The following is a 12,132-nucleotide window of genomic DNA, read 5'->3' as shown; positions in this document are numbered from 1 at the left end:
ACTGAGAAATAAGGAAAAGGTCGATTTCCAGCACATTTTATACTTTTCCAATTTTATTGTCAAGTTGCACCTAATATTAACAAATAGACTTTGTTATATATATATAATAAAACTGCATCTGAGTTTCACTGCTCCTTTAAGACTGAGCAGTAAGACAATGTTATTTCTAATTCCAGTGCCACATTTTAATTTTGCACAGCAAAATTTGGTAGTGAAAATGTTACCAAATGACAAAGTAAAGGATCTTTAAAGATAAGCAAGGCTGTGCACAGGTTTATGACAACCATTCAGATAGACTTTCTTTCATCATTATGATGCCTTAAACCCCTAATAGTTTTTTATTTTTCTAATATTTGTAAGCCTTATAAGTTTTATAAGTAGTGGAGGTAGATTTTAAAAGCAGCAACCCTCACTCCCTTATCCCTTTCCCTGTAGCACCCTTAGTTTACACATTCCTTAACCCTCTTACCCCATTCTATGTACCCTATATCACTTCTGCCCCCGAATCCAGTAGAAATGTTTAGGCTTTTGTCAAGGCAAGGCCTAGACTGTTTGGAGAACAGCATATCAGGGCCTGAATAACAAAACGGAGTCAAGAATTAGGTGAATATGTACCCTTTGTGCTCTGAAGATGATGAAGATAGATGAAGAGGGGGTCTCCAAAAGCCCCCAGCCCCATTTCTCAGGAGGTGGACCTGGGGTGGTCCAGAGTAAAGACCACAGGGTGGACACATTTGGGATTGGATAGATGGTATTATAAAATGTAACATCTCAGGCAGAGCGGGTGCTGCTGTGTAACATCTTTTGCCTTGGCATAATAAACCCTTTCGTTATCTCACCCCTAATTAACTGCTCCAGAGTATTTTTTTAGCACCAACATCTCCACGGCATCAATTAGATTGTTGTTGATTATAATTAGAAAACTTACAGCTTTGAAATTATCTTTTTTATGACCTTGTGGTAGTTTAAAAGCAATACCTCATTGGTTAAATAGGTTTTAGTTCATGCTTCCTTTTAGTTAATGATCTGAAAACATATTATCCTGATTTACACATAAAATCATGCTGAAAAGCACGTGGCATTCCCTAGGATATATGTGTTTAAGTAGAATTAAATTAGCAGTGAGAGTTATTAAAGAAATCTTCCATACTGTTGTCCATGGACTGTGATCTGGAATGAAATGAATAATAAATGAAGCAGGGCACAGGAGAGAAGTTCTCTCTCACACCCACTGTGTTCTTGTTCTGTGTGCACACACACAGACACACATGTATATCCAGGGCAATGTATGTTTGCTTTACTGTGATGTTTATTACAATGACTCTTTAAATGCTCTACAATTCCATTGCATGGTAAATTATGAGTATAATGGTAATTTTACACTGGGCTGTAATCAGTGCCTTCACACTTTGTAAACCATTCAGTGAAATCTGGGTGCCACTAAAATAAGAAGAAATTTGATTTTTTACTCCAGAGGCCAAGATTTCACTGAGACAGCAGTTTTGTTTGATCAAAGAGTGAGAGAGGTCTCATTAGGTACAAAATCACAGCCTTTCAATGGGTGTGAACGTGCAGCATTCTCTTTTCAAGGATAAGAAAAAAAATGGTGTTTCAGAAATTTCCATTGTGGGGAGTACTTGATGGAACTGGATGGAAGATTGTACAAAAGGGAGAGTGACAGAGGACAAAGGAGTATTCCATTGTGAAGTTACTGCTGATCACTGTTTTACAATTATGAGACAATTTTTTTTTTCCAACATGCATTTCTTTTGTTTCTTTTCTTTTAAATTTAAGACATATTGCAAATAATGTAAAGCACACCAAATCCTTAGTGGTACCTGACTGAATGTATCTTAACCTCTTATCGATCTTATTTGCCACGCTTTAAGTCAACGCTTGAAAAAAACCTGTTAGAAATAAGGAATTTATTTTATCCAAGCTCTTGACTAAAATTGCAGTGCAGGATCAAGAGTTCTTGAAAAGATTAAAAAAATAAAAACTGAATCCAAATGTTAATCCATAAATATGAAACTTTCTTTTGACCCTTCCCCTGCAGTGGTCTGGAGTTCCTAATGGGGCTGGGATTTCAACTCTTGATGGGACTTGGTGCATTAGTGTTTGGTGTGCATGGGATTCAGCACTCAGTTGAAGAAGGGGTTGACATTGGTGATGTCCCTTAATTTGCTGAAATCAAATTGTCTCTTTTATCAGCCAAACCTGTGTGGATTTGCAGTTGATCAGGAAGGGTCAGCCAGGACTGTGCATGGACTTAAATGCTGGAACTGCCAGTTAAAGCCACTGCTGCATAATAAGAAGCTGAAACCAAGAGAACAAATGATCTTCAGAGTGGGAAGGCAAAAGAAAGCAGAGAAGTTTTTCAAGATGTTCAAGTTCAGAATAAAGGCATTATGGAGTATATAAATTTTAAATACACTGCTTTTTGCCTCAAGGCTTAAAGCTTTTTTTTTCCAGATGAACTGAAATCTTGTCTGCAACTGTCTTTGTTACATCAAAGGACTGCCTGGAAAACTAAAAGAGATGGAAGAAGTATAAAAGGGCATATTTTAAAATAATTAGTGACAAATTTCATACCGCAGAGGTAGAAGTAAATTTTTTTGAGTTTTATGTTTTTCGAAAAGGAATAAATGTGCTCTATTTGTCTTGTCCTAAACTGCTTTGGTGGAAGTTGTAAAAAAAATAGTATCCTAGTCAGTGCTTCACATTAATTTGAAGTTGGCAAGCAGTAAAAAAATCTGGAAAACAAATTTCTTTAGAATTAATGTAATTAGGTAAATGACTTGAAGTGATGCAGAGGTTGTAAAACTGCAAAATTCTGGGAGAAAATCTTCTGCATGACATTCTTGGCTATCCATTTTTCTTCTCAATGAGTGCTATTTCTGATGAGGTGGCAGGTAGAAGACCCATTATTTTAGGATTGCTTTGTAATAAGGGCTGGTAAGCTAGCAGAAAATAAATTTGTAATCACTGCTGATAATACTCTGGTTAAATCCATTTGTTGCCTTCCTCTGACCATCAAAGCCCTAGTATGGAGGGGAATGAGAGGTCCTCTGTACAGAAAGGAGAAAGATTATGTTGAAAAATTAGGGGCAAAGAGAGATAACAGAGAAAGACAGGCTGCTGCTCAGATGGAAGCAGGAAGGTGAGGTTCAATCATCACCTACAAGGAACAGAAAAGTACTGGATTCCCAAGATATCTATCTAACTTCAGAATAATATTATCTCTAATTCTGATGAAGAGCAGGAAATGTTTTAAACAAAATTCTTAAATGCAAAATTGCCACCATTTCTTTTCTAGAGGCAGTTTAAGGAGACAGCAGGATAGATCAGGGAGGAGGAAAGAGCTCTCCTACATCTCTCATCAGTGACCCAGCTAATTAAATAGTGTCAGTGGCGAGCTGTGCATTGTCCATCCCAGTTCCTTTTGTCCAGAAAGATGATTTCATGGGGATACAAGGCTAGGATTGCAGAAGTGCTTGTGTGGAAAATTGGGAGTTGTTCTAATGACACAATAATTCTTCTCTAAGCTCTGCAGTATTGAACTGATTGTCATTTTCATTAGTGCTACTTTCTTCTTTTCTTTCCCTCTCCCAGGCTGTTCAGCACATCTCTCAGTGAGCTCACCCTGTGTCTGTTCTTGGTTTTGGGTGGGTGTTGTGGAGGGCAAGAGATGAGAGAAGTGAGTCTCCTTCCTGAACAGTTGTGTCTTCAGACTCTGGCAGTGGGAGGCACAGAGGTGCCCTCTTTGCTGCTCCCTTTCCTAAACTGCAGCCAGCTGGGGCTCAGCCTGACCCCACACATCATAAAGGGCCACCTCAAGGTTGCTTTAAATTGGGGCTTAATGGAAGTCCCTGCTCATCAAACTGTGGAGTTTTCCCAGCAGGCAGTGACACTCCAACTGTGTCCTTCTCTTCCGATTCCCTCCTTCCCTTTGCCTCCCCCCCTGTGCTTTTGGGGCTGGGCAGATCTCCCCCAGCTCCAGCTGGGCCCTTTCCATGCTGCAGACATGTGGCCCCTGCACTGATCAGCTTTGGGGTTGCTTTCTGTCTTCTGGAGCTGCACGAGACAGTTGGGACACGAAGATCCAAACAGCAGTTGGAGTTGCCTGGGAGAACATGGATGTTTTTGCTTGCTTAGGGAGAGCCAGGTGAGAAAGGGAAAACTGCACAACAGCTTGGAAGAGCTGATTGATCATCTGTGAGCAGGGAATTCACCTCATTGCAGAGGTCTCACTCCAGGTCCTTCCAAAACCTCAGCCTTAGCATGAGATCCAGGCTGTGCTTGAGATCTCTGGGAAGAACTCTGTGGTAGAGATTTCCTGCTGCAAAACTGCAGCTTACTTATACTTCTAAAAAAAGAAGAATATATAAAATTGGGGAAAATGGGTCATGTGAAATCTAACTGTAGATTATCATTTAAAATTACTACCTACAATCACATTAACCCATTTTAGACCAATTTCAGTTTTACCCAAAAAAGGACACAATTTAGATGAAGTATGCCATTTTTATATAATCTCAAGGGTAATTATGCTTGGGTTTTTTGGTTTTTTTGCTGGTTTTTTTTTTTTTTTTTTTGGTTTTGGTTTTCTTTTCATTCTGTGTAAATCAACTGGACTTTTCAGTACTGTAATTAAATTCAACATTATTTATGTGACAAGTTGAATTCCTCCTGTTGAAGGAATTCTACGATAAAATGACATTGAAATTCCTGGTGAAAACCTACAGGAGACATTTGAAAAATCGCACTGTGAATTTTCTCTTTCAAACCATTTTCCAGATATATGTAAGTACTAGGAATTGGATCCATTTTTGTGTTACTTTACTGGTATGACTTGCTTTTCTAAAAAGCTCACTTTGTAGTATTTTTTCTTTTTGGCAACTCCTGCCCCTACAGTTTTCAGAATAAAATGGCATTTTCATTAACTGTCAGCAAAGGCAAATGTCTGTGAGTTGTTGGTTGGTTGGTTGTTTGGTTTTTTTTTTTTGTCATGTCATTCTGTATTTTCTGCACTTGAAGCATCTGGATTATGGAAGTGAGCCTGGTCATCATAAAGCCCTTGAGTAAAGGGACAGGGTTTGAAGGCTTGAGCCACTTTGCACATTTGAGGAAGCTTTGAAGTTCCTCTGCTTGCAATGAACTCTGTGTTCCTCCAGCAAAGTTCTGTCACCCTCTTGCATTTTCGTCACCTTTCCATATTAGGGGAAAAAAAAAATCTTAAGTGGGGGAAAATGAAAGTTCTTTTAAGATCTTGCTGAGGCTGAAATCACTTTTTTCCTGTCTTTAGCTGGGGACAAAACCAGAGATGATCTTTCTTAAACATGATAGCCATAAAAGTGCTTTTGCTTTCTTTGCTGGTTCTACTTACAGTTAAAAATTACTCTGTGGGATTTTTCTCTGTAGTTTTGAAAAGTTCTGAAGTTGAATTTTAAAAATTTGAAATTTTGTATCTGAATTCTTGAAACCCTTTGCATAATTAAAATATTTTCCCTTCATATAGCTTGTTTCCACCCAAACATTAGCTTGGCTACCATGTAAAAGGGGATATTCTTGTACTGTAAGGTGTGGAAAATGTAAATACCTGCCCAATTCTGAGACAATGAGACACAAAGGCCACTGAGAATGACGAGAGAAAAGGAGAGAGAAATGGAAGATACGGCAGTTTATTCTTTTTAGTAATGATACTTGCCAAATATACCTTAATGTCTGAGATTTCTGATGTTTGTTGGCTTTTTTACTGTCATCAGGTGAGTGAATATGACCTTTATGCAAAATAAGCCAAGTACAATTTTTTTCAAACTAAAAATAAACTCTTAATTTTCAACTTGTGTTAAAGAAACCTTTTTCCAGAGTTCTCTGTTGTCTTGCCATATAATTGAAGTGAAGGAATGAAAAGATACTCAAATATGTCAGTCATGCCAAAGCCAAGGAAATCAAGATTTGGCCTTTTGCCTGCGTTTTATAGAAAAACTGTCACAGCTGTCTCCCAAATAACTTTGATAGAAGAAAAAAGAAAACTGGACTTCAGTTCAGTTCGTGTTCCTCTCAGGAGATGCCTTTCCTGACACCGTCCCTACTCTTCTGCACTCACAGGGAGCACTGTGAGTTCGTTTTTCAGGGTGATTTGCTCCCTTCCAGCCCAGTCTTCAGCCACTTGGCATTTCTGTGTAATCAGAAGTTCTGCTCAGCTTTACTGAACAAGTGAGAAGCAGAACTGGAACACAAACTCTCCATAGTATGTAGTGTATTAATCAGTAAAATTCTTCCAGTTTTAAGCAGACTTGTGCTATTTATCACAGCAAATAAAGTAAGGAAGAATTAGTAAAAATGGGGCAATGCTTGTAATTTCTCTGCATATATCTAAAATATTTTTTATTGTGTGAACTCCCTTTCATTACTTAATATTTTTGTCTCAGTTATTTGCCTTTTCTGTGACTGTTTCAGAATGAGGGCTTTTCTGGTCTTGTCCTCACAGCTGATAACTTTTATTCCTAGGATCAACTCTCTTTCCTGCTCACCACATTTTTAAGAAACCTGATTTTTATGATGTGGTATTACTGAGCACAGTATGAGTGAAGTCTTGCCAGAGATTTCATTACTACTTCCTTACATATACATCCTACATTTATAGCGCTGTGTTGGCTTTTAAATTTATTCCTATAGTTGTCTAGACATTTATGGACAGAAGACCACTATTATATCCAAATTCTTGAGCATGCGCTTTCCTCTGCTTCATTTCTACACTTTCCTTGGCTGTATTTGTAAAACATGTACTTTAGGAGTATTTTTATTTTGAGCGAGAGAAAACTTTTTCTCCATTTACAAACTTATATGTGAGCAATTGAGCAAGGTTGCCAGGTGTTTTTCTTTCCTTACTTTTTTTCTCTAGGGTATTATCACATGGAGAAACCATGGTAAGGAATTACCATCTGATCTGAAATACAGGTTTGTCCTACACTGAGTACCTGATCAAATGAACCAAGTACATCATCAGAAGATGTATGGTCATGGCTAAGGCTCAACCCCCATACACTGAACTTTATAGCACTTCTACAGGCTTCCTGTGGCTTGTATATTTTGAAGAAAATGTTGTGTCATGAAGAAATCCTTGGGTTAGTGCCAAACCAAGGCTGCATGTCCACAATGAATAGTGCAGTGCTGGAAAGACATATTAGTTTGAGACTTAAAAGCAATACAGTTGTACTGGCCTGAGTATAATGAGCTTCTCAGCCAGGTGTGTTAGCTGTAATACAGCACTGATGGAAATATCAGCTCCCAGTTTTCAAGACAGCCTGGCCGTGGGTCCACTCAAGTCAGGCAGTTTTGAATATTCCTTGTTCTGCCAGAGGGATATTTGTTCAGGGACTTTCAGCAAGTGATTTCACTCTGTTGCTATTACTGTGCTTCCTATTACTCTTCTACAATATTATTATTTTGGAAAACTGATGGAAATTTGTTGCTCTCTGCAGCTGATCTATCTAGAAATCCCTTTCTTTTTATGTATTAAAATAGGACCTTGAGTTGAAGCACTCAACAAGAAGATCCTATATAAATTCTTCTGAAACTGCTTTGAGAAATGTACTCATAAGTCAAGAGTCACTATAAACATATTTACATATGCTGTCAAAATGGATAAATTAACCTTTCAAACCCCTGTGTCAGTCTGAACTTCGTGATGGTTTAGGTTACAAAGGTGACTGGAAGCTGTATGCGAATCCAGTAGTAATATCCTATCACAAACCCAGGCTAGTGATGGCATGTTGCCATTCTGAGAAGCAAACAGGCACATTTCTGTAAGGACAATGAATGGCTTTTGCAGCAAGTGGTGAGAATTGTGCCATTGCACAGTCAGCAAACATCCCCCCCCAACTCCGGGGCTGCAACTGGGCCACTGCCGTGGGCAGGAGAATGACAAACGGTGTTCTGAAGTGAGCCCACACCAGAGATGAGGCTTCACTAGCAAGAACTGGTGCAACATATCTCAGCAGAGTGTAAACTGAGGCCATCCGACATAACCTCAGCCACGGGGTTGTTTTGGCCTTGGCCTGGTATTATTATCTATAGTTGTCTGTTGTGCAGGCATTGTCATATCCTGTTTACTCATGGCCATCTTTTGTCTTTTTCTTCCCAGTTAGACTTGCCTAGACTTGCAGGTCATCCTGGAAGGAGGTACACTAGTTTAGACAAGGCTTTACTCAGTTAGACACCCTGAAATATAGAATACTCTGCCAAGTTCTTGTGTGTACATGTTGTGAAAGTATTACTTAGTTACATTCAACTTTAACAATAATTTGGACCTTCTTTCCAGCTCTTGACAAAATAAAACAATTTTTAATGGATGAGCATTGGAATGAATGAAGTCTGAGTTCCCAGACTTCCTAAATACAAGGGTTACTATGTTTTTCTCTCTTGCTATTGATCAAAAACTCTGTTGAAGTCTTTTTTCCCAGCTAGATGCAAATTTCTCTTTTGCCTGAGCACTTCTGTCCAGTAAAACAAGAGTTCATGCTCTAACATTTCCCTCCACCAGGAAACTTGGTAATGAAGTCCTGTTCCTCTTCTTGGTTATCATATGCTGCCGTATTACTGGAAATGTGCCACCATAATAAGAAATTAAGGACAATAAACAGACAGGAAGCACACTTGAAATCTGTCTTTCTTAAGAAAACAAGAAAAAATATAGAATTTCTATCTTGTATGAAATTCTATATTTTGATACACATTCAAATGAAAAAAATTGAAGTCCTAAACTTCACAGGGAAATGAAAATCATACAGTCTTTTGATTAAAAAGATTTTGTTTTGTTTCTAGTCAAGGTTACCTTTAAACCTGACAGAAATCCAGTGGTGATACCCTGAATTGACCACATATTAGAGGCAGACCTCTGTAATTTCTTTCTCCATATACTGAGTTGCCCAAAAAACCCAGACTTGTTTTAGTGGAAAAAAAGCCCCACTTAAAACATCTGCAAAAGCAAACAAAAACCCTACAAATTTGTATTGCATTAGAATGTAAATGAGAATAGTGATTTTCCAGAGAAAGATCAAAGTCAGTAGATCAGGAAGGAGGACTTAATATTTAAATCTCCCTTGCACTCTGCATCTTCACTTGCCCTTTGGATTTCAGTTCACTTGTGGGGTTTATGAGTCGCAGATCACTCTAACCAGTCCCCTCTCAGCAGGGCTTCTTGCAGTGCTGCTCAAGTTTGTTGCTGTCTCCCTCCTCTCTGCAGGAGTCCCTCAGTTTCTGCTGCCCTGGCTTGCAGTTTCTGGCTGTGATTCTCCCCCTTCTTGCAGCCCTCTTGACTTTCATTGCTTTTCTCCCTGGCTTATCCTCAGTTCATCCCCAGGAATAGCCCAAATCAAAGCTCCCACCCGACCCTGGCATTTTTGTCTAAAAGAAATGCAACGTGAGAAAAAGGAACAAGCAGATAAAAGAGAGTATTTCCTTCAGAGGCCCAAGGACTCTGCAGTGCTGGGATGTTTGCAGCAGGGTTCTGTGGTTTGGGTCCTGACCTGGGTTGCCGTCTCCCAAACTGGGAACAGTGTCATATCCAGCAGCTCCATCTCTGGGAACTCCCCAGGTGCATTCGAAAACTGAGGAAGGCACCAGTGCAGACAGGAGACACCAGTTTCCTGGCAAACAGGCAACCGTGGTGTTGGATAGAGAAGTAACAGTAGCCCCACAGAACTTGCTTGGTTTGCGGTTTCTAAACCCTCCTGAAATGCTACGCTTGAGTAAGTCCCAACCAAAACATTTTCAAATGACATCTCTTTGCAAAGTGCTTGCACTACAAGTTCTATTTTAACAGAGCTGTCTTCTGATAGGAAAGTGTTTCATATGCAATTTCTTTAATTAACTCTAGTAAGCACATTATGTGCTTACGTTCTGTATTTCCCTTTCCCCAAACTGCTTCACTCTCAGCAGTTAACTGCGTTTTTTCTAATTGCTCCTGTAATGCCTTCTTAACTCTTGTAAAGATCTTATCACTTCACCTGTAGATTTCTGAGTAACCTCTTTTTCTAGTTGATCCTGCAATTCCTTCATTGACTCTTGAAAAGATCTTATCACTTCACTTGTGGATTTCTGAATAGCCCATCTGTCTTTTTATATTGTTTTAAGGACAACACATAAAACAGCACCTACAAGAAGTAGTCCTAATCCAAGGCCAGACTTCAAGAGGGAATAATCCCCATATAACTCACCCTGAGGTGTCATTCCTTTTGACTCAGTCATTAACCCAGCTCAGGTTAATGTCTTTCTCCCCCTTAACCCTCTGAGGGTCGGCTTGACTCTCTCCTGGAAAACCTTTCAACAGGTCCAGGTATCAGAGAACCTTTCAACAGGTCCAGGCTACACCAGAAAGCCTTTCAACAGGTCTGATGTGCCCAGGTCACACCGAGAGGACAAAAATTATCACTATAATTTCATAATGAGGGGCGGTCACCATTTGACTCACCCTCGGTATCAGTTTTGGACTACACCGATTACTCCACTACATCCAAAAGATCCTTGTCCGTGATGCCAAAAATGTTACAACCCGCCCCAGAAAAGCGGGGGGGTAACCCAGGTTCTTATTAATAAATCCCTTTGGATGGATTAGAGTGAAACGACACTAAATAATCAGTGTTTGAAAACATATATATGTAGGGTTTATTTTAGAACAATTTTGTTTCAAAGGTAAACAGGTATGTTGCCATTTTGGGTGTTATCATCTACAGCAATATGGCATAAAGAGAACCTTTAGGGAAAATGCATAAGGGAGAGAAAGGAAAGACAGGACAAGGTAAGGGAGAGTAAGGGAAAGCAAAGCTGAGTGTGGAAAGATGTCTATAGTCACCACTCACGGGGTCCAGAGATGGAACTTGGTATTTGCAGCTTCCATGTCTGTCAGTTGAAGTGGTGGCCTTGATCCATTGGGGGTGGGGGAGGGAAGCCCCCACGCTCCAAGAAGTTATGAGTTATATCCATGGATGGTGTCCCAGGCCGTGCCTCGAGCCTCCAAGGTCTGCTGGGCCTGCGCAGAGTTCCCGTGAGGGGCCTGGTAAACACGGCTCTTCTCGCTTTTTCAGGGCTTGACACCTTCAGCAGCACTGGCAGGGGGGATGGGTCCAACTGCCTCTTCCCAGCCTGCAGAAGTCCCCTGGCAATCCTGGAATGTGTAAATCATGAACCATTTCAGTCTCTGACAGCACAAGGTCACGGCTGTCAGGATTTTGAAGGTATGTGTTATATGAACCTTAGTGATCATTCTGAGTCTGTTCATGCCAGCACTGACAAACTAAAGGAACAAATCAAACAGCTATGCAAAGATGACAGCAGTGACTTTTGGGGATTGTTTACCTGGCTGAGAGGTTTTAGAACTGAGCCTTGGATCAAATGATTGTTGGTGTTAGGATTTCATGTGTTGGGAGTATTTGTTTTGATTTTGATCTGTGTTCCTTGTTTATTATCTTGTGTTCAACGAATGATTGATCATAGTCTTAATCATGTTATGACCATGCAGATGAATACATGTTTGCCCTGCAGCTATTAAACAAAACAGGGAGATGTGGTGGATCATGGACCAGAGCAGAACTTAAAGGGTTACCGAAGCAGAGGATGTTGCCAGAACCGAAGAGAATGTGGCAGAAGGTGGGAGGAACTGTCTACAATGTGCTGGAGCCAAAGGTCGTGTGACCCAAAACAAGATGATTGAAGAAAAGAAGAAAGCGTGTTGAAAGCTGATAGGTGTAAAGATGGACATTAGTTGTTAATAGGTAGAAATACGCTCGCTGTAATTTTATAGGGCCAAGTATTGCTTGTTGATAGGTTATAGATGAAACTAATTCTTCTAGAAATAGAGGCCTGAAATAAATAAATGATTCTTTTGCATCACACTAAGGGAGTCCATGCCTTGGTATGGACTATATTTGCTACAGCTGCCCCCGGGGCATCAGAAGTGGTGCTGAAGCCTCTTTGAGCCCAGCCCTGGGTGCAGTTTTCTCATCCCCTCACCGAGTGCCCGCTCCCCCAGCCGGCACTGACCAACCAGGGTGTTTGGCACACTTGATTTGGTGGTTTGGAGAAACAGCTTCGGACTGGCAGGGGGCCAGATAACCTCGAGTAACAACC

At 40.1% G+C, this 12,132-nt stretch overlaps 1 long non-coding RNA gene across 2 annotated transcripts in view; it reads left to right on the top strand.

Annotated features, from left to right (window-relative positions):
- Nucleotides 1-11,897, top strand: part of LOC108638856 — a 17,170-nt gene extending 5,273 nt beyond the window's left edge. Inside the window, exons 4-5 of one of the 2 annotated variants that reach the window (XR_003915572.1) lie at nt 11,091-11,240; nt 11,548-11,897. This is a non-coding gene — a long non-coding RNA (uncharacterized LOC108638856). Of the gene's footprint in view, nt 1-2,211; nt 3,577-11,090; nt 11,241-11,547 lie in introns of those variants that run through there. The other variant, XR_003915573.1, reaches the window with a different exon arrangement.
- The last annotated feature ends 235 nt before the right edge of the window (nt 11,898-12,132 follow it).

Source organism: Manacus vitellinus, unplaced genomic scaffold, assembly GCF_001715985.3.
Source record: "Manacus vitellinus isolate BGI_N305 unplaced genomic scaffold, ASM171598v3 scaffold_132_pilon, whole genome shotgun sequence".
NCBI lineage: Eukaryota > Metazoa > Chordata > Aves > Passeriformes > Pipridae > Manacus > Manacus vitellinus.
The sequence above is the reverse complement of the archived record's forward strand: the minus strand, read 5'-3'. Positions and strand labels throughout refer to the sequence as shown.